The sequence below is a fragment of the Taudactylus pleione genome, unplaced genomic scaffold (assembly GCF_031769625.1).
Source record: "Taudactylus pleione unplaced genomic scaffold, aTauple2 ptg000003l, whole genome shotgun sequence".
NCBI lineage: Eukaryota > Metazoa > Chordata > Amphibia > Anura > Myobatrachidae > Taudactylus > Taudactylus pleione.
Window position 1 is genome coordinate 1,806,002 of NW_028284406.1, and position 24,901 is coordinate 1,830,902.

Consider the following 24,901-nt stretch of genomic DNA (forward strand, 5'->3'; position numbering starts at 1 on the left):
CACATTTTTGATGTTTGATCCTTTGCTGTAATGGAACACAGAAAGGAATGGTAACACATTTTTGATGTTTGATCCTTTGCTGTAATGGACATTAAAGAAAAAAGTAAAACACTTGAAAGTATCATTCAAGAAATTGAAGTCCTTGAGACTCTCGCTAAACCCTATGAGGACTCAGAGGGTTTTAGAGAGTATGAGACGAAGATATCCCACAAAGTTGAAAAAAATTAAAGGGATCTCATGATCAAAAAAAGAAACAAATTCTTAAGGGATAAATCAGATTATGAGGGTGGGAATGAATATCAACAACAAAAATATGAGGTATTTGAGGAACCTAATTATCCACCTATTGCTAAAACACCTAATTATCACAATATGAGGAATAGAAACTTTAAGAAAGTCACTTATCAAAGACAAAGAGATTATAGCTCGTATAGACCGGAGAGGAGAAATAATTATCATAAATCTAATTGGAGGAGGCCTGAAGATTATGAGGACCGAGAAAAATGTCCAATACATGTTGATAACATCAAAATTAGAAAACATTTAAGCTGCATACACACACGATTTTTTGAACGATTATCGTTAAACGATATTGTTTAACGATAATCGTTTGAAAAAATCGTTCACTCTAGGAGTCAAACGATGAACGATTATCGTTCATGCGCGTTCAAGTTTGTAGTTTGTAGTTCAGTCAGACTTGTCAACCCAACGATTTTCATTAAGGGAATATGCAAAAAATTGTTTGTAGTTCAATAAAATTGTTGATTACACTTTAAAAAATCTGACAGATAATCTGACAGAAAATCGTTCATAAAATCGTTGCTAACAAAATCGTTGTGTGTGTATGCAGCTTTAGATTACCATCATGAGGATAAAAGGGATTATGAATAACACAAGGATGAGACAAGGAGGCACTCACCTTATATAGATAATAGTAGAGAGAGATTCACCAATAATTGGAGAATTTTTTATGGCAGGAACAAAGACAAAGAAGGGACAGGTAACCAATACCCTGATATCTACTAAACTTAAATACAATAAAAGAGGTAGAAGAGCTGCCATATATTGTGGTATGTCAAAGAAAAAAAGATTAAGGGAAAAAAAGAAAAGAAAAGAAAATAATGACAAAGGAATTTATATCCAGACCTCCTTCAAATGTGGAGATATTATTGAGAATAATGCAACCAAGATTTATAATTTGAGTGATTACATGTTAAAAAAGGAAGAAAAATAAATCTTAGAGAGAGGTCTCAAATTTGCCCCCTAAAATAAAATAGACAAATTTGAGGTTTTTGTGGATCTCCAGAAGTTTGTAAGGAAGTTACTGTATGTCTAAAAAAATTCTTTAAAGAAAATTAAAAAGATAACGGGAGTATTCCTATGGGGGAAATTAACACCTACCGAAAAAAATCCACCTTTTTCCCAAAACATAAAAAAGGGTGCTTCATTGAAGCCTTTGAACGGTATGTTAAAGAAGATTTAGAGAAAACCGATTTAAAAATACTAAAGAACAATCTAACGATTGCACAGAGAAAAGCTATAAAATCACTGAAAAATAACACTAAAATAGTGATTAAGCCAGCCGACAAAGACGGAGGAGTAGTGATCCTTAATCAGGATGACTATCACAGGGAAATGATGAACCATCTTAATGATAAGAATAAATACAAAAAATTAAGAGGAGACCCGTCGATTAACATCCAGAAAAAAATTGATGTTTTTCTGAATCTATATACCACTAATTTAGCGATAACTTTAGAAACAGACGGTTACATTAAGATAGTGGATTCCTCAATCCCTGTGATTTATCTGCTACTTAAGATTCATAAAAATCTTGAAAATCCGCTTTGGCGTCCGATGGTGGCAGGTATTAATTGCATTACCTCAAACCTATCCAGTTGTATTCAACCCATGGTGCGCAAAACTAGTTCATATATTAAAGACACCATTGCCGTTATCAATATAATTGAAAAGATTAGCTGGCAGCCCACTTTTACCCTGGTAACTGCGGACATCAAGTCCTTGTATACCATCATACAGCATGCCCAAGGCCTTTCGGCCCTGGATTATTATGTGTCTAAGGAGGAAATAGGTGAGAATCTCAAGAATTTAATTTTAGAAGGTACTGCATTCATTTTAAATAATACATTTTTTTGGTACAATGGTGACTTCTATCTCCAGACAGCTGGATCAGCGATGGGCACTAGGCTGGCACCAAGTTACGCCAATTTATTTATGGCGCACTGGGAAGACGAGACAGTATGGTCTCATCACCAGTGGAGTGCCAGCCTAGTGCTATGGATTAGATATATAGATGACGTGCTGTTTATATGGAGTGGAGATGATAAAAGTCTTGATGAGTTTTGCACATTTCTAAACCAAAATGAACGAAATATTGAACTTTCCTTTAATAGGATTAAAATAGAAGTCACTTTCCTTGACTTGACTATTTATACCAATGAATCAAAACTTTACACTAAGAATTATTCCAAACCTACGGACTGCAACTCCTATATAGACCAAAACAGTAATCATCAAAGGAACTGGATATGCAGCATCCCCAAAAGCCAGTTCCTACGGCTTAGGAGAAATTGCAGTACCTTGGCTACTTATGAAGAACAGGCAAAATGGATGGAACAGCAATTTGCTAACAAAGGATATGACATTACTAATGTTAGGGAAACCAAGAATAAAATTAAAGAAATACAGAGAGACCATATTAAAAAGGAATGAGACCATAGACGATGATCCTAAAAATATGGGTGTATGTTTCATCACCAAATATTCTTCTCAATATAAACAATTGGAATATATAGTGAAGAAACATTGGAAAATTTTAGAAAGAGAGCCCGGACTTAAGGAGTTCATCAAAGAGAAACCAAAATGTATCTATAGCAGTTCAGATAATCTAAAATATCTTTTGGTTACTAGTGCCCTTCCTATAGAAAAAATTAATACGAGAATAATCTCTAAAGGTTTTTATAGATGGGGATGCAATCAGGAAGCCGGCTGACATTATACCAGCAGCCGGCATCCCGACTGTCCTATCCCGGTGAGGGTGAAATGCCCGGCATCTAGATGTAGACGCCGCTCATTTCCCCGACCCTGGGAGACCGGCGCCCGGCATCCTGATCGAAGGGATGCCGGGCACCGCGATTGGACAGCCGCGGGGGGGGGGTAGGTTTAGGGCTCCCGGGGTGGACTTAGGGTTAAGCACCCCCCGGGAGCTTAGGGTTAGGCTGGGGGGTGGGAGGGTTAGGGTTAGGCACCCCCGGGGGGAGGTTAGGATTAGGCACCCCCCCAGGGGACGTAGGTTTAGGCAGCGGGGAAGGGGGGGTTAGGTTTAGGCACTTAGAGGGGGAATTAGGGTTAGGCACTTGGGGGGAGGTTAGGGTTAGGCACCCCTAAGGGAGGGTTAGGGGAGTAGGTTAGGTTAGTTAATAATTACCTAGGGACGATCGGAATTTCCAGCGCTGTCTGGCTGCCACTGCCGGGATCTGTTCCAGTGTTGGGCTGCCGCTGCCGGGTATCAAATGCAGCCGGCGGTATTTCATACCGATTCCTTATAGATGTGGCTCTTGAATGAACACCACAAAAAAATTACTGAATATGCATCAAATCATACTAAAAAAATATATCCTATTAGAGATTTCATCACTTGTGGGACTAAAAATGTGGTGTATCATTTAGAGCATCATTCTGGAGTACAATATGTCGTCAGAACCGGCAGAATGTTGAAGGAACGTCTGTCAGAACATGTCCGCAATATGAAAAAAGGTTATAACCTACACAGCGTGTCACTGCATTTTAAGGATAAGAGTGCAATATAAATAAATTAAAAAGTTTTTGTGGCATAAAAATTAGCAAAGGTAGCTGGCGTACAAAAAATCAAGAGTCACAATTAGCCGAGTTGGAGATGAGGACTATTTATGACTTACATCGTTCGCAACATTAGGTTTAAATATGGATTTTGAAACCAAATGGTTTCTATGATTGTTTTTATAACTGGTTCTAGAATTATTCTGTACTAATCTATTGCTTTTTGTTTTCTCTCTACCTTCATTTCCTCCGATCCCTTTGAGCTTTTTCCCCAATCATATTAGATTCTGTGGATATTTGTGATTTTATATATTTGACACCATATATACATCTGTTGTACATATTTTTATATATTCATTACATTGGAGTGTTTTTCTATATATTCATGTTCATTGTAACAAATAGTTACACTTTTTAATGGATGATTTTAATACACTGCTTCTATATTATATTTTATTGTGGGAGAAAACCCAGTTTTTAAAGTCTGTTACTATTAGATTTGTTGTTCTATACCTCACATCACATGGGGTTAATTGCAAGTCCATTAAGCTCTTGTCACGATCCGGTGTAAGTGTTCCTCTGGAGGACGGTGAGCCGGGAGGTCGGGTGACTAGGGGAGTTACTGGACTAGGTCTCCTAGTTGCGGCTGAACCCAGGTTTGGCTAGACCTGCCCAGAGGCGCGGTCTAACTCACTTGGTGGTTTTCTCCAGTGACCCCTCCAATTGGAATTTGGTTTTCCGCTGCTCCAAGTGAGCAGGTCGCGGCCCTCTGGACAGGTACCTGGGAATGGCAGAAGACCAGAACTATATTACGTGAAGTTATTGCTAGAACACTGGAGATAAACTAGGGATGTGCGCCGGACCATTTTTGCCGGATTTGGATTTGGATTTGGTTCTAATTCATCGTCCGGCTTTGGATTTGGATTTGGATTTGGATTTGCCAAACTGCGGTGACTGGCTTTGGATTTGGATTTGGATTTGGATTTTTTTACAAAAATTTACAAAAAAAGCTAAAATCACATAAATTGGTCTTTTTTTTCTTCCTAGAGTATTATTAACCTCAATAACATTAATTTCCAGTCAATTTAGACCATATCACAGCTTATAATATTGTTTTCAACATTATTGGCCAAAGGTTGCAGTGAGCTGACTGGTTACTAAGCGACAAAGCAGCGGCACAACGACACAGACACCACAGTATAAAGCACATCTATAACACATTGCCACACAGCAGTGGCAGAAATGAAAAGTAGTGCACCCACCCAGTGGGGTACGGCCAGCAGAGTCACAGTACTTGTTTACAAAGTGGGCTACGGCCCTAGGAGTCACAGTGCACAATCTTATTAGCATTACACCGCACATAGGGCCTGATTCACATTACACCATAAAGTAGTGTCTCTTATTTATGTTACGACACACAGTAGTGCCCCTTTTACACAATGCCCACAGTAGTGACCCTTTTACACAATGCCCACAGTAGCGGTGTCCCTTACACAATGTCCCCCAGCAGTGGTGCCCCCTATGCAGTCCCCTTAGTAGTACGGTCCACTATGCAGTGCCCCCAGTTGAATGCTCCCCAGTAGTATGCCCCCCATTAGCAGGCCCCCCCAGTAGTATGTCCCCCATTAGCAGGCCCCCCCAGTAGTATGCCCCCCATTAGCATGCCACCCAGTAGTATGCCCCCCCAGTAGTATGGCTCCCCCAGTAGTAGGCTGCCCCAGTAGCAGGCCCCCCCAGTAGTAGGCTGCTCCAGTAGTAGCCCCCCCTGTAGTATGGGCCCCCCCCTGTAGTATGGCCCCCCCTGTAGTAGGCCCCCCCAGTAGTATGGCCCCCCCCAGTAGCAGGCCCCTCAGTAGTATGGCCCCCCCAGTAGCAGACCCCCCCAGTAGTATAGCCCCCCCCAGTAGCAGGCCCCTCTGTAGTATGGCCCCCCCAGTAGTATAGCCCTGCCCAGTAGCAGACCCCCCCAGTAGTGCAGACCCCCCCAGTAGTATAGCCCCCCCCCCCAGTAGCAGGCCCCTCTGTAGTATGGCCCCCCAATAGTGCAGATCCCCCCCAGTAGTATGGCCCCCCCAGTAGCAGACCCCCCCCAGTAGTATAGCCCCCCCCAGTAGCAGGCCCCTCTGTAGTATGGCCCCCCCAGTAGTATTGCCTCCCCCAGTAGCAGACCCCCCCCCAGTAGTGCAGACCCCCCCCAGTAGTATAGCCCCCCCAGTAGCAGGCCCCTCTGTAGTATGGCCCCCCCAGTAGTATAGCCCCCCCCAGTAGCAGACCCCCCCAGTAGTGCAGACCCCCCCCCCCAGTAGCGCCCCCGGACCTTTGACAAGTAAAAAAATAAAAAAAATAAAACTTACCTGTATCCCCGCTCCCGCGCCGTCCGCTCTGTCACACGCTGAGGAGGGAGCCGGAAGACGGAGCTCATGTGTGAGCTCCAGCCGGCTCCCTCCGTGCAGCAGCCAATGAGAGTCTGTGTGACTCTCATTGGCTGCTGTAACAAACACACAGCTGCCGCTGGCGGCTGTGTGTCTGTGTCTGTGTAGGGCAGAGCGCTATCACTGCGCTCTGCCCTACACGCGAGGAGACCTGATGTCGGATTCTCTAGTGAGAATCCGACATCAGGCGGCCGCCGTTCGGCCCCGAACGGGGATCCGAGTCAGGCGGTGAACACCCGAACAGGGTTCGGGTGGACTCGGATCCCCAATGTTCGGAGCGGTTCGGATTCCACAGAATCCGAACCGCTCATCTCTAAGATAAACTGGAACACAATTAGAAATCCTGATCACCGGCTTGCATGAGATTACTGAGAAATGTACTGAGATTCGCTGAGATAACCAGGAACTGAGTAGCACAGCAGCTCAGGAAGATGTGGACACTGGCAGGTACTGGAGTTTGCTAAATATGCAGGTGCTGGCTGCACAGACAAACACAGAGCAGAATGGACAAAGGCTTATACTGGGAAAACTAGAAATGCTGGTGCAGGCTGCACGGACAAACACAGAGCAGAGTGGACATGGGCTGATACTGGGAAAACTAGAAATGCTGGTGTTGGCTGCACAGACAAACAGAGCAGAGTGGACATGGGCTGATACTGGGAAAACTAGAAATGCTGGTGCTGGACAAAGGCAAAATACTGGGAGAGTGCTGGGAGGTCCAGCTGTGAGCTAACTAGTGATTAGCACAGTGAGACACAGAGAGGTAGACAGGCTGGGAATGCTAAAAGGTGCAGCTGGGAGCTAATAGTAATAGCAGGTAATCTGACACCTCAGTGACACAGGGTAATAGCCACAGAACTAACAGCACTTAACAAGACACACAGACATAGAAAACATGAAAGACAGGATACTGGGAGAGAACTGATCTGAGAATAGCATGGAAGCTAATACAGGAGACTGGAGAACTGTAAGCAGGCTGAAGCAACACGCTGAAGGATTTAGCACAGAGCAACAGTGGGAGTATCACAGGCACTGGAATAACGAAGTTGAACAGCATCTTCCTGAAGTTCTGGGGGTGGATTTATACCCAGGGGTAGTAGATTGTTGGAGCACAGTGTCAGCTGACTGAGATCATGCTACCATTGGTTAGGACTGTCACATGAGAAGAACTGTCATGGTGGCGCCCATGATGGGAACTCCGATCCCCAAAACACACAGCCGACCATGGAAGTCTGCAAAAGCACCTAAGGTAGAATACTCAGCATCTCACCCCTCACTGCACCAGGCGTCTGACCACAAGGAAGTCAGGGGAAGCCGGCACGGAGGTAAGAGATAGCCGATCCTAGGCTGAACCCTGACAGCCCTTTAGAACATTCCCCGGATGGTTAGAAATGAGCATGTGACTGGAGGATACCTGCTTTATATATCGACAACTACAGATATGACAGCACTCCTTGACAAAGAGGGATGGACCCTTGAAACGTGTTGAAGCCGTCAAACCGCGCTCCTTCTATATTCATCTACACAGCATCATCATCGGTGTTTGTTAACCCCTGTTTTCCAGATCTGCAGACTGGTGGAATAGGCTGGGACCCTTTACACCCTGTTTTGGACTTGTTGGTGATGTGGATTTTTTCTTTTGTTTTACCTGACTTTTCATTAAATACTGCTTGCTTGGAAATTAAGATTGTCTCCCTTCCACCATCATGACCGCCTCTATCTGAAAGATACCTTTATGGGAATGCATGAGAGAACGCAGATGTAAGTCCAATTTCTACATTCACCTTATCCTGAGATTTCTCTGTCTTATAAAGAGACCTTGAGATGCACACGTGACAGGATTACTATGTAAGTGTGGTCGGTTCAGTCTGTGATAAAGTGTGAGAGGACTGCACCATCTATTCAGGATTACCCTAGGAGTAAAGAAGGGTAGCTATTGTAATAATGCATATATGTTTGAGAGGTTCTTATCTATATTGGAAGATTTTCATGTTCATACTTCTGGTAGGGCCCGGACCTGGCACCGCCCACCCTTTCTAACATCGCAGCAGCCCAGCACATGCTGCTGTGTGCTGGGCTGCACTGGGAGACTGCTCGGGGCCTGCTAAGCACAGCCACAGCAGTATCCTATGCCTGGGGGGAACGATCCCACTGATCGCGCCCCCCACTATCTATGCGCTGGGCCAAGGGACTCACAGGAAGGAAGGAAGCCTCCAAACGCTTCAGAGGCCAGCGTTCCCAGTGATGCAGTGCGTCATGACATCACCCGCACGCTGAGTAGCCTGTGTGGCCGCGCCTGCTGGATCTAGTTAGATCCGGTCATCGCGGCAGCAGGAACAACAGCCCGGGTGACGGTCGCAATGGATCAGGTAAGTACTGGGGGGGAACTACAGTGGCACTACTTTAAGGGGCACCTATACAGGGGGCTCTGCATGTGGGCACCACTACAGGGGGCATTGCATGTGGGCACCACTACAGGGGACACAGAATATAAGCACTACTACTAGGGGTGTGCACCGGACACTTTTCGTGTTTTGTGTTTTGGTTTTGGATCTGGATCTTTCTTCGTGTTTTGGATCTGGATTGGTTTTGCCAAAACCACCCTTCCGTGTTTTGGGTTCTGGGTTTTGTGTTTTGGATCTGGATTTTTTCTTAAAAAATAAAAAAAAAACGCTAAAATCACATAAATGGGCCTTTTTTTGTTCCTACGCTATTAATAACCCCAATAACATTAATTTCCACTCATTTCCACTCTATTCTGAACACCTCACACCTCACAATATTGTTTTTAGGCCAAAAGGTTGTACCGAGGAAGCTGGATGACTATGCTAAGCGACACAAGGGGGCGGCACAAACACGTGGCCCATCTAGGAGTGGCACTGCAGTGGCAGACAGGAAGCCAATCAGCGTTATGGTGCCCATTTGCATGTAGCACGAACCCGGGAGATCGTGCTACATGTATCTGTGTGATTGGCACAGAGCAATGACAGGTCCGTGAGACCCGTCTGTGCTGCTGTGGTAAAAAAAAAAAAAAAAACCTGTGTAAAAAAAGAAAAAAATGGCGTGCACCCCCCCAAAAAAGAGCAACCAGCCCCGGGCATTAGTAACCCAGTGCTGGGTGTGCTTAAATACAGGGGACAAACGACGTAGGGGTCCCCTGTACTTAAGCACAACCAGCACCGGGCTAGTCAGAACCAGCGCTGGTTGCCAAAATACGGGGGACAAACGACGTAGGGGTCCCTGTATTCTGCGCAACCAGCTCTGGGCTCTGATCCGGTCCTGGTTCTGGAAATATAGGGGACAAAAAATGAGTAGGGTTCCCCTGTATGTTCCAGAACCAGCACTGGACTTTTTCTAGCGGGGGGCTGATGCCACAGCCAGGGGAGCCCTTTCACCGGGCCCCCCAGCCGCAGCATCAACCCTGACCGCTAGTCAGCCCAGGCCGGGGATCCCTGGAGAGCTGGGGACCCCCCCAATAAAGGGGTCACCCTCTCCAGGGCACCCCAGGCCAGGCTGATAGCCCCGGGGCTATCCCCGCCACCCCTGAGTGGCGGTGGTGGTGGCGGGTTGATTGTTGTGGTGTGGTGTAAATAAAGAATATCAAACATTGTCTTTACAAGTAGAACTGCAAGTCCCAGCTAGCCTGCCCCGCATGCTGGTACTTGGAGAACCACAAGTACCAGCATGCAGGGCATTAAGGGCCCACTAGTACCTGTAGTTCACCTGTAAAAAAAATGTTTAAAAAAACACAGGACACACACACCGTGACAGTATAAGTTTATTAAACATACATACACACACACACATGTCACATACTCACCTATGTAACCTGTAGCATCGGTCCACTTGTCCCGGTAAAGTATCCCTAGGGGACCTGTGAAAAAAAACATACTCACCATCTCCTATGCGAGGTTCTGTCCTCTTCGTTCCAAAGTAGGCATCCCCGGACTTGGCAAAAAAAAAAAAAACGAAAACGCGATCCACGAACTTAGTACTGTTCTATAGAACGGTACTTCCCGAATGAGAGCTTAGCGGCGGGGTATCACCATGGAAACCCCGCTGCTAAGCGTTCATTGGCTGAGAGAGGTCATCTCCGTCTCTCAGCCAATGAACGGCTCCCTCCATTGTAGTCAATGGTGGAACCGCAGGGTAAACTTTAATAACCTTGCGGCTCCCCAGCATTGACTACAATGGAGGGAGCCGTTCATTGGCTGAGAGAGACGGGAGATGGCCTCTCTCAGCCAATGAACGCTTAGCAGCGGGGTTTCCATGGTGATACCCCGCCGCTAAGCTCTCATTCGGGAAGTACCGTTCTATAGAACAGTACTAAGTTCGTGGATCGCGTTTTCGTTTTTTTTTTTTTGCCAAGTCCGGGATGCCTACTTTGGAACGAAGAGGACAGAACCTCGCATAGGAGATGGTGAGTATGTTTTTTTTCACAGGTCCGGTAAAGTATCCATAGGGGACCTGTAAAAAAATGTTTAAAAAAAACACAGGACACACACCACCGTGACAGTATACAGTTTATTAAACATACACACACACACACACACACTCACACATGTACACATACTCACCTATGTAACCCTGTAGCATCGGTCCACTTGTCCGGTAAAGTATCCATAGGGGACAAGTGGACCGATGCTACAGGGTTACATAGGTGAGTATGTGTACATGTGTGTGTGTGTGTGTGTATGTTTAATAAACTTATACTGTCACGGTGTGTGTGTCCTGTGTTTTTTTAAACATTTTTTTACAGGTGAACTACAGGTACTAGTGGGCCCTTAATGCCCTGCATGCTGGTACTTGTGGTTCTCCAAGTACCAGCATGCGGGGCAGGCTTGCTGGGACTTGCAGTTCTACTTGTAAAGACAATGTTTGATATTCTTTATTTACACCACACCACACAATCAACCCGCCACCCACCGCCACCAGGGGTGGCGGGGATAGCCCCGGGCTATCAGCCTGGGCCTGGGGTGCCCTGGAGAGGGTGACCCCTTTATTGGGGGGGTCCCCAGCTCTCCAGGGATCCCCGGCCTGGGCTGACTAGCGGTCAGGGCTGATGCTGCGGCTGGGGGGCCCGGTGAAAGGGCTCCCCTGGCTGTGGCATCAGCCCCCCGCTAGAAAAAGTCCAGTGCTGGTTCTGGAACATACAGGGGAACCCTACTCATTTTTTTCCCCTGTATTTCCAGAACCAGGACCGGATCAGAGCCCAGAGCTGGTTGCGCAGAATACGGGGGACCCCTACGTCGTTTGTCCCCCGTATTTTGGCAACCAGCTCTGGTTCTGACTAGCCCGGTGCTGGTTGTGTTTAAGTACAGGGGACCCCTATGTCGTTTGTCCCCTGTATTTAAGCACACCCAGCACTGGGTCACTAATGCCCGGGGCTGGTTGCTCTTTTTTTGGGGGGGGGGCACGCCATTTTTTTCTCTTTTTACACAGGTTTTTTTTTTTTTATTTACCACAGCAGCACAGACGGGTCTCACGGACCCGTTAGTGCTCTGTGTCAATGACACAGATGCAAGTAGCACGGATCTCCTGGTCCGTGCGTGCATCTGTGTCATTGAAATACACAGCAGCACAGACGGGTCTCACTGACCCATCTGTGCTCTGTGTCACTGTCAATCACACAGATGCATGTAGCACGGATCTCACGAGTCCGTGCTACATGCAAATGTGCACCATAATGCTGATTGGCTGAGAGCCGTGACAGACGGCTCTGTCAGCCAATCAGCACTTTGCCCATTAAAGGCAAAGGCATTTTTTTTTAAATGGCCGCTCGAGGCAAAACCTCGAGATCCGACAGCAGATCTCGAGGTTTTGCCTCGGGAGAGGGATCCGGGGCAGACAGGGAGATCCGAGCTTGGGCTCGGATCGCCCCGGATCCCCGAAGTTCGGGTGGGTTCGGTTCTCAGGGAACCGAACCCGCTCATCCCTAACTACTACAGGGGGCATTGCATATGGGCACCACCACAGGGGGCACTGCATATGGGCACCACTACAGGGGGCACTGCATGTGGGCACCACTACAAGGGGCAATGCATATGGGCTCAATTACAGGGGGCACTGCAGATGGGAACCACTACAGGGGACATTGCATATGGCACCACTACAGGGGGCGCTGCATATGGGCACCACTACAGGGGACATTGGATATGGGCACCACTACAGGGGGCACTGCATATGGGCACCACTACAAGGGGCTATGCATATGGGCTCAACTACACAGGGCACTGCAAATGGGAACCACTACAGGGGGCACTGCAAATGGGAACCAATACAGGGGACACTGCATATGGGCACAGCTACATGGGGCATGGCATATGAGCACAGCTACAGGGGCAATGCATATGGGCATAACTAGAGGGGCACTGCATATGGGTACCACTACAAGGGGCTATGCATATGGGCACCACTACAGGAGGCAATGCATATGGGCACCACTATAAGGGGCAATGCATATGGTCTCAACTACAGGGGGCACTGCATATGGGCACCACTATAAGGGGCAATGCATATGGGCTCAACTACACAGGGCACTGCAGATGGGAACCACTGCAGAGGGCACTGCAGATGGGAACCACTACAGGGGGCACTGCATATGGGCACAGCTACATTGGGGATGGCATATGGGCACAGCTACAGGGGGCAATGCATATGGGCACTACAGAGGGCCCTGCATAAGGGCTACTACTACAGGAGCTGACGACTGGAGTGATACAGAACACCATTACCGCAGCTGTAGGCAGTGCTGCACATGTGCTGGTATTACGGATGTAACAGCGCATGCGCAGCACGGGTTACAGCTGCGGTAAGTTAGTGTAGAGAGGGAAAAGTATCCATTTCCCGAAAAGTTGTCGTCACAAAAATGACAGCTTTTCAGAATAGATACTGATGGAGAGGAGGAATGATGAATTCCTCCGGTAATTAGGTAGATCTCCATGCAAGTTCTAAACCTAATTACTTCCAGAGAATTTTATGTGTTAATGAATAGGCCCCTAAGTGAGATGGGAATAACTTTTTAATGCATAACAATTAAAAGTTATATTTTATTATCTTCTACATTACCTTTAATATTTCTTATCCAGGAGTGCGCCACAAAGGGAGTCATCTTTCTCTTTGTGAATATAAACCTCAGGTTACTCAGGATGCCTGGTTAAATCATGCAGCCGGGCCCAGTGAAGCTGCGTCCAAAGACGCAGCCACTGCCTTTGGTGCACCCAGAAAATAGGGCCTGTTCCTGTAATGCTTCCTATCCTCTCCCCAAATGTCAATCATGCTGCAGCGGTGTCAGGCACTGCGAGCAACATCTCAGTCCCAGTTTCACCGACCACTGTCTCACAACTATTTAATAGGTGAATTACACAGGTTCTGTGGCTGGTTGAATTCAAGTCTCCATTCCACTTGGCTTTAATCAGCCACAGAACCTGTGTAATTCATATGTGTCTCTTATTCATACATGCCTACTCTCCCGGAAGTCGCGGGAAGCTCCTGATTTTTCAAGTAAGCCCCCCCACAGCCCTGGCAGAGTCGGGTTCTCCCGGGGAGGAAAAATTAAAGGTAGGCATGTATGCTCTGATAACGCAGGAATATGTGGTCGTACATATTCCTTCAGCAATTCACGAATATATGCATTTTTATGTTCATTTATTTTTCCCTATATTGCAATGTATAATATATAAAAATGTTTAAGATGATATTCAGAATTAGTATAGTTGTGTGAGGTGCAGCTGGGTCGCATTTGTCGAATGGTCTCAGCCCTGGAGAGGATTAAGGCCTACCCTTTCCTCTCTAAAGTAAAACGAGTCCCTGTTGCATTAGTCATTTTTGTTTAATATCTTATCCAAAGGTATCTTAAATGATGTATTAATAAGTATATAGAGATTAGTGTTTATTTCTATGTAGGTGTGATTAACTGCGGAGATATGGATAAGGTAGAACTGGTGAAGCAGCCATTCTTTTTAATGGTTCAGCAATAAACATTTGTAGGTTTAAATCTGTGTCAGTTTTAACATGAGCAAATTAGCAGACAGCCACTCAGATTTTAAAAATAAAGAGGGCTAATCAAGATAGCCTTGGCCTACAAGAAGCAGGAACTAGAAGCTACATGGGAACAGAACAAGACGATAACATTATATTATGGTTAGGACATATAACCAATTAGTGTCTAGCATGTATGAATATTAATTTAATTAATATTCACCATTTTTGTATTGAGGGTATGGACAGATAGTATAAAGTATTGACGAGAGACAGGGGGGGAGATCGGTCAGAGAGCAGCCATAGTACAGGAGAAGGAGCAGGTTGAGAGTCGGGGGTGCTGATACGTATGTATAATTTGGCTGTCTGTTGCCTTGTAAGTCCATGCTAGGCAAAACTTCATGTATAATTAAGAAATTGTCTCTAAGTAAAGCATTTTCATTTATTTTAGAATCTGTATTTGTGTGTATTATTTCTTTCCTTTTTATAATAAGTAAGGTTTATAAATAAATATAAGACAGATCGCGTTATCAGCTCTTATTAAAGGGATGATCTGGCAAGTCTAACTGTGCTACTTACTAAGGCCTGGCAGAGGCTGCACCAGCAGTCATGGATACAGAACAGGGTGAAACTAAAAGTGCCTCTTTTGGCGGGGAGTCCCGCTATTCACATACGGCACCACTGTCCCACATGTAGACCCAGTGGCGGTTCTAGGGGTGGGCTAACAGGGCTGTCGCCCGGGGTGCCGGCCCCTAGAGGGCACCGCTGAGTCCCCAGAAGGTAAAAAAAAATTTAAAATCCCATAATGAAAAAAAAAACAGCGCCGGTCCCCCCCACATTGCCAGGCGCCCGCTGATATTTGTTATCAGCGGGCACCCGGCTCCCTCCCTGCAAAGGCAGTCGAAGCTCACACCAGAGCTCCGGCTCCCGCATACAGCACTATGGGAGGGACGTCATGAAATCATGACATCTCTCCCATAGATCTGTGGGAGGGACATCATGACGTCTCTCTCATAGATCCGCGGTGGAGCCGTGGTCGGACCAGACGGCAGCGGACACAGGAGCGGGGCCTAAGGTAAGTATTGTGTTTATATTTTTTAGTTTTCAGAAGGGAGGCATGGGGGCATTACTACTAGGGTCATGTCTATAAGGGGGCATTACTACTGGGGGCATGTCTATAAGGGCCATTACTAGTGGGGACATGTCTATAGGGGGGCATTACTACTGGGAGCATGTCTATAGGGGGGCATTACTACTGGGAGCATGTCTATAAGGGGGCATTACTACTGGGGGCATGTCTATAAGGGGCATTACTGCTGGGGGCATGTCTATAAGGGGCATGTCTATAGGGGGCATTACTACTGGGAGCATGTCTATAAAGGGGCATTACTAAGGGGGCATGTCTATAGGGGGCATTACTACTGGGAGCATGTCTATAAGGGGACATTTCTACTGGGGGCATTACTACTGAGGGCATGTGTATAAGGGGACATTACTACTGGGGGCATGTCTATAAGGGGGTATTACTACTGGGGACATGTCTATAAGGGGGCATTCCTACTGGGGGCACTACTATAGGGGGCACTAATGGGGGCATTCCAACTTTGGGCACTACTAAAGGGGGCATTCCTACTGTGGGCACCACTATAGGGGGCATTATTACTGTGGGCACTACTAATGTGGGCACTACTACTGTGGGCATTGTATTAGGGGCACTACTACTCAGTACTGTGGGCCTTGTGTATAAGGGGCACTAATTTGGGCATTGTGTAAAAGGGGCACCACTGTGTGTCATAACATGAATAAGGGACTAATGTGTGGCGTAATTAGAATTGGGGATAGTGTATTATAAAGGGAATTACTGCGTGTGGCATAATGTGTTATACAGGGCATTACTGCATGTGGCATAATGTGTTATACAGGCATTACTGCGTGTGGCATAATTTGTTTATAAAGGGCATTACTGCATGTGGCATAATGTATTTATAAAGGGCATTACTGTGTAAGGCGCATTACTGCACATGGCAATTATTCGCCACGAGGGGAGAGCTTGGGGGAAGCCCAGCACCTTCATAAAGTGCTGGGCACGCCCCACAGTTTGATGAATTGGGGGTGTTCCGCAAGGACACGCCCCCTTTCCGGAAGCGCGCGTGCTTTCAGCGCGTGCATAGGAACGTCATCTACAAAAGTTGTTTTTTTTTTTTGGGGGGGGGGCGCAACTGTGAACTTTCGCCCTGAGCTCCACAATGTCTAGAACCGGCCCTGTGTAGACCACAGTGTCCCATGGTGGTGGGGAAGTTTGTGGAGATCACTCTGAATGCTGCTCTGCAAAGCACAGCAGAGCAGCAGGTGAATAGATACAATGTGCTGTGCACAGCATCTCTTCACTGTGAGGGGAGAGCCTGGAGGCAGACCAGCATCTCCGGGAGTGCTGGGCTCGCCTCTGAGTGATGTAAAGAGGGGTGTGCCTTGAGGCCACGCCTATTTACCAATAGGCCATGTCCCCTTTTAGGACACTCCTTTTAGATCCCGAATCTTAAATGACAAATGTTGAGAGGTACAGTATGCCGGTGGCAATGCACAGTACAGCTGCTTGTAATGCCGGGAAGCCACCAGAGGCTTTGTCTGACCCAGCGGCAGCTGCAAACAGCAGGCTCCATATGTGCATTAGAAGCACTCTAGCCCCACAATTCCATTTCCTGGAATCAGTGGTGATGTCATGGCGGGAGGAGCCATAATGCTGTAGCTTCTCTGAGAGACAGACCCTCCTTCTGGACCGGTAAGTGCCCCTGGAGGTGTGACAAATGTTATCTACAGGGGAGGTATATTTATGCAATGGTGGGGGGAAGTGGGGGCTCCAGAGGTGGGGCTGAAGTGCAGTCCACGATTGAAATAGGGGAGCCATACCAACTGCCAGTGAGTCCTGGCTGGCAATGTTTGGCACTGTTTGGTAGAGTAGTTGGTGTGACTCCCCTATTTGAATTTTGGACTGCGCTGCAGCCCCTCCTCTGGAGCCGCCACTGGTGGGGAGTGTATTTGTATTTTTCTGGGGGTGGTCTGTTTTAACTCTGTCTCAGGTGGAGGTGGTGTATGTGGGGATATTAATATTGTGTGTATAGTTTTACTGTATGTGTGTTAGGCAGGGGCGTTTCAAGAGGAAGGGACCCGTGTGCAGTCTCCGTCCGGGGCCCCCTCCTCTCTCTCCAGCAGCCAGAAGCGCACTGAGCACAGAGCCGCAGCAGTAGACTCTGGGCGCTAGTCTGTGCCCAGAGTCTAGAGCGCATGTGCTGGTCACCAGACTGCGCATACGCAAAACACAGGGAAAATGGCCGCTGCATCCATTTTACAGGGATTTTTTACAGTGCTGACACTGGCAGAGACGTGGGACTTTGAAGTGGTAGTATAGTATGGGTGCAGGATGTGTGGTGTGGGCAGGGGCATTTCTAGAGAGGAGGGGGCCCGTGTGCAGTCTCCGACACGGGCCCCCTCCTCTCCACCCGGCGCCCGGCAGCGCACTGAGCTGTGTTCTGCCAGCACCGGAGTTGTAGACTCTGGGCACTAGAGTGTGCCCAGAGTCTATAGTGTATGCACAGGTCACCGGGAAAATGGGCGTGGCGGCCATTTTCCCTGTACTGAGCATGAACAAACGACTTGAAAATGGCCGCGGTGGCCATTTTCCAGTCGTTTTACAGCGCCAGACCCCCGCGCCGATGTGGGACTTTGGAGACATAAGTAATATTATGGGTGCAGGGTGTGCGGTGTGGGGCCCCCCTGGACCCAGGGGCCTGTTTTCCCTGCACACCCTGCACCCATTATAGATACGCCCCTAGGTGTGGGCCCCTCCGGACCCAGGGGTTCGTGTGCACCGCACACTCTGCATCCAATATAAATATGCCCCTGTGGTGAGGGGTATATTCATATTATCCGTGGGTCCCTGATGGTCTCTGAATTATCTGCCAGTCACTACAATACTCTGCATTAAATAATTGTCACTGTAATATACTGTGCATTATATGGCGGTCATTGCAATGCTCTCTGTATAGCATGGTAGTCACTGTAATGCTCTGTGATGGGTAAGATAGGGGCCCATTTATGAATGATCGCATTTTCAATGTGATCTGAGCATGACATTATATTATGTGATTATAACACCAGAATGTATCATCCGGCTTATGCAAAAGGAACCCGTCCCTGTGATGTGCCCGTAGTGCTGTACCGGCTACTGCACATGCGCAGTCCCACTGACTGCACAGGCGCAACCGTCATTGGCGGGGGAGGATTCCTAAGTTTTGCAATGTGTAGCCCATTGGCTAGCTGCAGGGGCGAATATCCGGAATGCATCGCATTCCGGATGTTGGTAAATTTGGCAGGGCAGCATTGCATACGGGGGTATGTACCTACGGGGGAAGCGGCTGCCAGCGGGAATGGAAGGATCGCCGCAGTCTCTCTTTCATACATCTGGGGGAAACTTAACATTTGCAGTTAACCCGCACAAACTGGTGTTTTCGGGGACGAAGCCGCAAATATGCAATGATAAATAGACCCCATAGTCTGTAGTATAGGCAGCACTACTTAGCAATAGACTTTTCAGACAGTTGAACCTACATGTAAAGTGTAGATACCCCAGGACCTCAGAAAAAACATAGCAGGTGCTGGTACCAGGGCCATAACTAGGGGTACTGTATATAGACAACAAAAAAATATAGGACCTGCGCAATGGAACTTAACACATAACGAGGGTGTCACGTATATAATTTAATAAATAACAATTCTAAAAAATTTTACAATACCACACTTACTAAAAAAGAAACTGTAACTAAAAAGGTTCTAATTATAGATAATCACAGAAGTAATGCACATTTAGGTCAGGGACAGTCTAGGAAGGGGGGGGGGTGTCCAGTGTTAGTTTTGAATAAATAATCCACCATAAAGGGATCAAAAAACAAAGTTCCAAAAAGAGAAAGGTGCAATAATCTGCTAAAACAGGGATATCCCTTATTCCAATTTTCAAACACCCATGAGCCAATAGTTAATAGAGTATCATGAAACCATCCAAGGCAATGATATAAAAATTCCTCACTTAGATTAGGAGGTATAAATTTGTTGGTCTGTGGCAATGGGGAGATCTGTCAAGTGATGGCGGGTAGCCGATAACTCACGGTTCCTCCGTATGATCCTGATATTAGCGGCAAGCAGCCTGGCACTTGCTGTGACAAGGAGAAGTGCGCAGAGAGGTAAGCACAGGTGAATATCTAGTCTGTCCGAGCGACCTTGGAATCTGTGCTGGGCGGTTCTCCCACTGATGGCTGTTTAAAAGCTTCTAGGTCAAGATAAAAACAACAATCAGGTTCTCCAGTGTATGGGGTAATTAGGTAGTGGAGCCCTTAATGCGTTTCTCAAAAGTGTGGACTGCACTGCGCTTTCTCTAGACGAGCGGTGCCAGAGCATCTGGCTAGCAGGGTGCTTGGAGTGGCACTCTGCAGACAGAATCTCTGCTGCAGTCCCTAGGAAGCTTCGGATGTGTACACAGGGCCTGCAAAGAGCTGCGGCGGGAATGGTTAACAGGGGGCATGGCCTAATCGTGGGAGGCGTGGCCACATCCCCTTCCCAAAAAAGAAAGTTTTGCCGCGCCGAAGGGTGGCATTCTAAGCCCCCTGAGCCCGGCTCAAAGCCAAGGGGGGCGCGATCAGGGTGATCGCTCCCCCCACATGCATAGGAGACCACTGCAGCTTAGTACATGCTGTGTGCTGGGCTGCTGTGAGAGAGGGGGGGGGGCGGCACCGGACCCGGGCCTCCGCCGGGCCCCTCAGGAAGCCCGGGTAATCTGTACCCGCTCCCCCCCCCTCTCGGTGCTCCTGTGTGTACACCGCAGCCTATACAGCCACCCGAAGCATCCTTAGAATGCTCCGGTAATTACTGCCACTCCTGGCGATGATGGCCCTGTCCTCAGTCAACATGAGATGGCTGGCCACCCAGGTACGGCGCTTACTGGCACCTTAAGGTAACAGGACTAAAAATGGGGTTTTCCCTCACCCTACATATATTTCAATATTTACAATGCTGACAGCTGTATCCAAGCTAGTCCAGGGTGGCCAGTACTACAGCTTCTAATCTCTATCCCTTCTGGAGCCTGGACATAAAATATGACTTAACCTGGTTTTATGCTATAAGTAGAACACTGCATTATTGTTATTTGTATTCTTATTGGCTCTGGAGTGACCTGTGCAATTTTCCTATTCTATTTATGCTCCTCTGGTAGCTAGCCACAAGCAAAAGGTGTAACCTGTGGTCAGGAGGCCCAGAGCACGTGTCCAGCAAGTGGGGTTAAATCAAAGGGAAATTAAAATAAACATTAGGGGCAATATTGACCTGGGGCATGGAGGGTTACATATATTCCAATCAGGGGTTAAAGTGGGCCAGAATGGGGTAGAACTGCGTTCCATCAGTTCTATTTGGAGACGGAACCAGTTCCGCCTCCACCGGCTCACCTTACCCAGCCAGTCAGCATGGCACTGCACAGAGACTCCATTTGCCGGATGCCCGCTAAGATTTGGTTACCAGCGGGCACCCTGGCTCCTTCCCTACAGCAGCAGCCGGAGGCTGGAGTTCACTCCTGAGCTCCGGCTTCTGGCTCCCGCACTATGCGGGAGATGTCATGATGTCTCTCCCTTAGTTCCGAGGAGCTGCCAGTCAGACGGCAGGTAAGTATTGTGATGGGGATTTTTGTGTAAGGGGCACTATTAATGGGGGCACTGCCTAAGGGGTTCCACTCCTGGAGGCACTGCAAAAGGGTGCAGCACCCTGCAGCCACTAGCGCTGAGCATCCAAGGGACGCTATGGCAGGCACCCTGCAGTGCAGTGCTCTACTTACCAGAGCCACCTGCCCCGCCCCCTGGACATGACATCATGACGTCACTTGCAGAGGCCGACATAGAGCCCGGTTACAGCATTGAGGGGTATATTTACTAAAGTGCGGGTTTTTAGAAGTGGAGATGTTGCCCATAGCAGCCAATCAGATTCTAACTATTATATTCTAGAAGGTGAAAGCTAAATGTTAAGTAGACTCTGATTGGTTGCTATGGACAACATCTCCACTAAAAACCCGTACTTTAGTAAATATACTGCTGAGTGTCACTGCAGTGAGGACATTGAAGCTTATATTTTTCTTCTGCATACCAGGGGCATTTCAAGACATGAGGGGGTCCATGTGCTCTTGCTCTTCTGAAAATATGGCACTGGCACAGGCTCTAATAGAGCAGGAAGTTCACTGGGGCTTGAGATGCACGAGACCCTACCAGAAGGGTCTCGTCGCAAGCCCGATGGTCACGATAATCGTGACCATCGCCAGGCCACCCGCTAAAGCTGTGGGTGGTCACCCACAGCATAGCGAGTGGCCTGGAGGCAGGGAAGGGGGGGGGGTAAAAAAAAAATGCCCTGATTCAGAGTGAGCGCTCACAAAGAGCGTCCGGCTCTGAATCAGGGCCTGTGTGCACTGTGCACCCTGCACCCATTATGGATGATATTCAGCCATTGCCTTTTGCTGCCATCATCAAAATGACCTCTAAATCACATAAATTCCAAATAAAGTATTGCACCAGCATACTTTGATTAATGAATAAATTGGTTATGTTACCTTCTAAAGTATGTATATCATATTCATATAGCCGTATAAACAGATAATCTAAATGCAGGTATAAGTAATGTCAGTCTAATAGTGCCTGGGGATAATCATATCACATGTAAACGGCATTTATATAGTATTCATATGATTGTACATGGGTATGCAAATCCCATATGTTTCGGTAGGGATGGTGCTAATTTATATTCCCCTAGAGCACTAGGCAGACACTATACATTTTAACCAAACAATACATAGCATAATTTGTATTATTAACATGAAATACGGATGTACATTGAATAAGCCATCACATGGTCACAACACACAGAGTGGTAATAATAAAGAAAAAAAGAAAGCGAAATGTACAGTATTGCTAGTGTCCGTTCCCCTAAGTCAGCGGGGCAGAGACCGGGCGCCAATGAAGTCCTCATATAGGGATTGTACTAATCTGTATTCCCCTGGAACGTTTAATAGATAGCATACATTGGCCCTGATTCAGAGCCGGACGCTCTGACCAGAGCGCTCGCTCTGAATCAGGGCCCTCCTCCATTAATATGGAGCGTCCTCCTGGACGCTCGTATAGCTGTGGGTCACCACCCACACCATATACGAGCGTGCAAAAAGATGGTCGCGATGGTCTTGACCATCGCGACCATCGGAATTGCGAGGGAAACCCTGCGGTCGGGTTTCCCTGCCGCAAGGCCAGGAGTGATTTTGGCTCTATCAGAGCCAAAATTACTCCCACTGACATCACTAGTGATGTCAGTGGGGCCGGCTTCAGACGGTAGGCGTTCCCATGGGAACGCCTCCGTCTGGCAGGCACGCCCCCAACATCGACAGCACGCCCCCTTTGGTGCGAGACCCGGAGTGATGGAAAGTCCTTCGCTCGCCAGGTCTCGCGCATGCGCACGACGGAGCTCCCTCCGTCGTGCGCATGCGCAGTGGGGACCATCGACCCACTTGCGAGCGTACTGCCGCTCGCGAGTGGGTCTGAATGACCCCCATTGTTGCCAAGTAATATAGTTGTACACAGTGTGTTTTGCTATATTTACAATGGATACAAGTGTGTCTCAAAATCATCACACAGTGATAGTAAAAAAGAGCCAAATAGGTTATTCAAATCTATTCCCCTGAATGATGGGGGAAAGAAAGCTGGGCGTAAATCACGTCCTCATGTGTGCAATGAAAAAATAAACATGAGAAATAACATCAAATCTACCCCAACTAAAAACTGGGGAGTTTACAGCAGTACATCCACTGTGCTGCCAGAATAGTCAGATCATACATGAGCCTGTGTAATCAGATGCCTGCAAGAAAGCATGAGCCATAGGGCAGACAGGTCTCCAAATGATACTATAAGAGATCAGAGTGCTGTATCTCCGTTCATGCGGAGTGTAATAAGCTGAACCGACGCGGCGGCCAGACAGCAAGTGTACATACGTATCGGGGTCACCGTGCGGGGGTCTTGTCCGTGCACTGACCGGACCTCCTGTGCTGCAGAAGGACGGCCGTTTCGCCTGGTTAGTGGCTTGATCACCTCTCCATATATCCATTTATTCTATTAAAATGAGGAGATCCCCAGTTTTTTAATAATTACTAATAAAGGTTACATTTTATTAAATTTGATTTAAGAGTGCCCCAACAACTAGCCCTTCTTGGCTCTTTGGGCCTGATTCAGACCCACTCGCAAGCGGCTGTCCGCTCGCAAGTGGGTCGATGGTGTGCACTGCGCATGCGCACGACGGAGGGAGCTCCGTCGTGCGCATGCGCCAGACGTGACGAGCGAAGGACTTTCCTTCGCTCGTTGTGTCTGATCAAAGGGGGCGTGCTGTCGATGTTGATTGACAGCACGCCCCCTTTGGTGGGCGTGCCGGGGGCGTGCCTCCCAGACGGGGGCGTTCCCAAGGGAACGCCTACCGTCAGAAGCCGGCCCACTGACATCATTAGTGATGTCAGTGGGAGTGATTTTGGCTCTGATAGAGCCAAAATCACCTGGGCCTTGCGGTTGAGAAACTCAACCGCAGGCTCTGGCTCGCAGTGGCGATGGTCGCGATGGTCAAGACCATCGCGGCCAACAACCTGCACGCTCGTATAGGCTGTGGGTGGTGACCCACAGCTATACGAGCGTCCAGGAGGACGGCCCTCATTCAGAACGTGCGCTCTGCTCAGTGCGTCCGGCTCTGAATGAGGGCCTTTGTTGTTTGTACATGTTATATTTTGGGCTTTGGGAGCACCACCAACAACATCCAAATACAAGATGAAATATGGTTGGCTGTAAATAAATGCCGTAATAAGATATGGTTCTGTGCGGCACCAAACCCCCCCTACCAAAATTCCTGTAATAAACCTCTAATCTAATGACCAGATAGCTATATATGGCAAATCATTCAGAGGCATCCTTGTGTAACGCTGCTGTATATACGGTGCTGGAGGCAATCATTGTCCGACAGTACAAATTTGCATCGTTTGCGTTCATTAATTAACGACAATATAAATACATTCCGGACGTATACAATAAGTGATTTATTTCTGTTTGACTTTTAAGAAAAAATAATAGGAGATCAGAAAGGTATCTGCCCTTTAGTTTCGCCTTATAAATAATAAATGCTGAAGGGGGTGTCTGTTTCCTTCTTAGGAGCTTCATTTGTCTAATGATACTGGAGAGAAAGCTCCTGTGTTTGGTTATTTTCAAAAGAGGAGGGTCCAGCCCAGTGACATCAGTTACCTCCTGCTCAGAGTCACCTGAGAGCTGGTCCCAGTAGCTGCTCCCTATCATTCTCCCACCATGAGCCTGGAGAAATGTGAGTTCCTCTAACAATAGCTATAATCAAGCACAGTATTGTATTGTATATTAGTAATATTACATAGATCAGAGCCGTGTCTCTTATGAAACTTATAAATTAATAATGAAGGATAACATTTGGGCAGTTATTGGCCAGATCAATGTATCTGTTTTCTAAGGTGTCAAAGTGAAATTCATCATCCCTTATATTTTGCATTTTATTGTTATTATTTCTATTATATAGTGTAATGTTTGTTATGTAGAACTGTA

At 47.3% G+C, this 24,901-nt stretch overlaps 1 protein-coding gene across 2 annotated transcripts in view; it reads left to right on the forward strand.

Annotated features, from left to right (window-relative positions):
- Nucleotides 1-7,410: 7,410 nt before the first annotated feature.
- The window catches only part of LOC148543426 (histo-blood group ABO system transferase-like), an 89,893-nt gene continuing 72,402 nt past the window's right edge, over nt 7,411-24,901 (forward strand). For both annotated transcript variants that reach the window (XM_088452575.1, XM_088453104.1), the window contains exon 1: nt 7,411-8,012. The gene's annotated coding sequence lies outside the window, so the exon portion shown is untranslated. The remainder of the gene's footprint in view (nt 8,013-24,901) is intronic.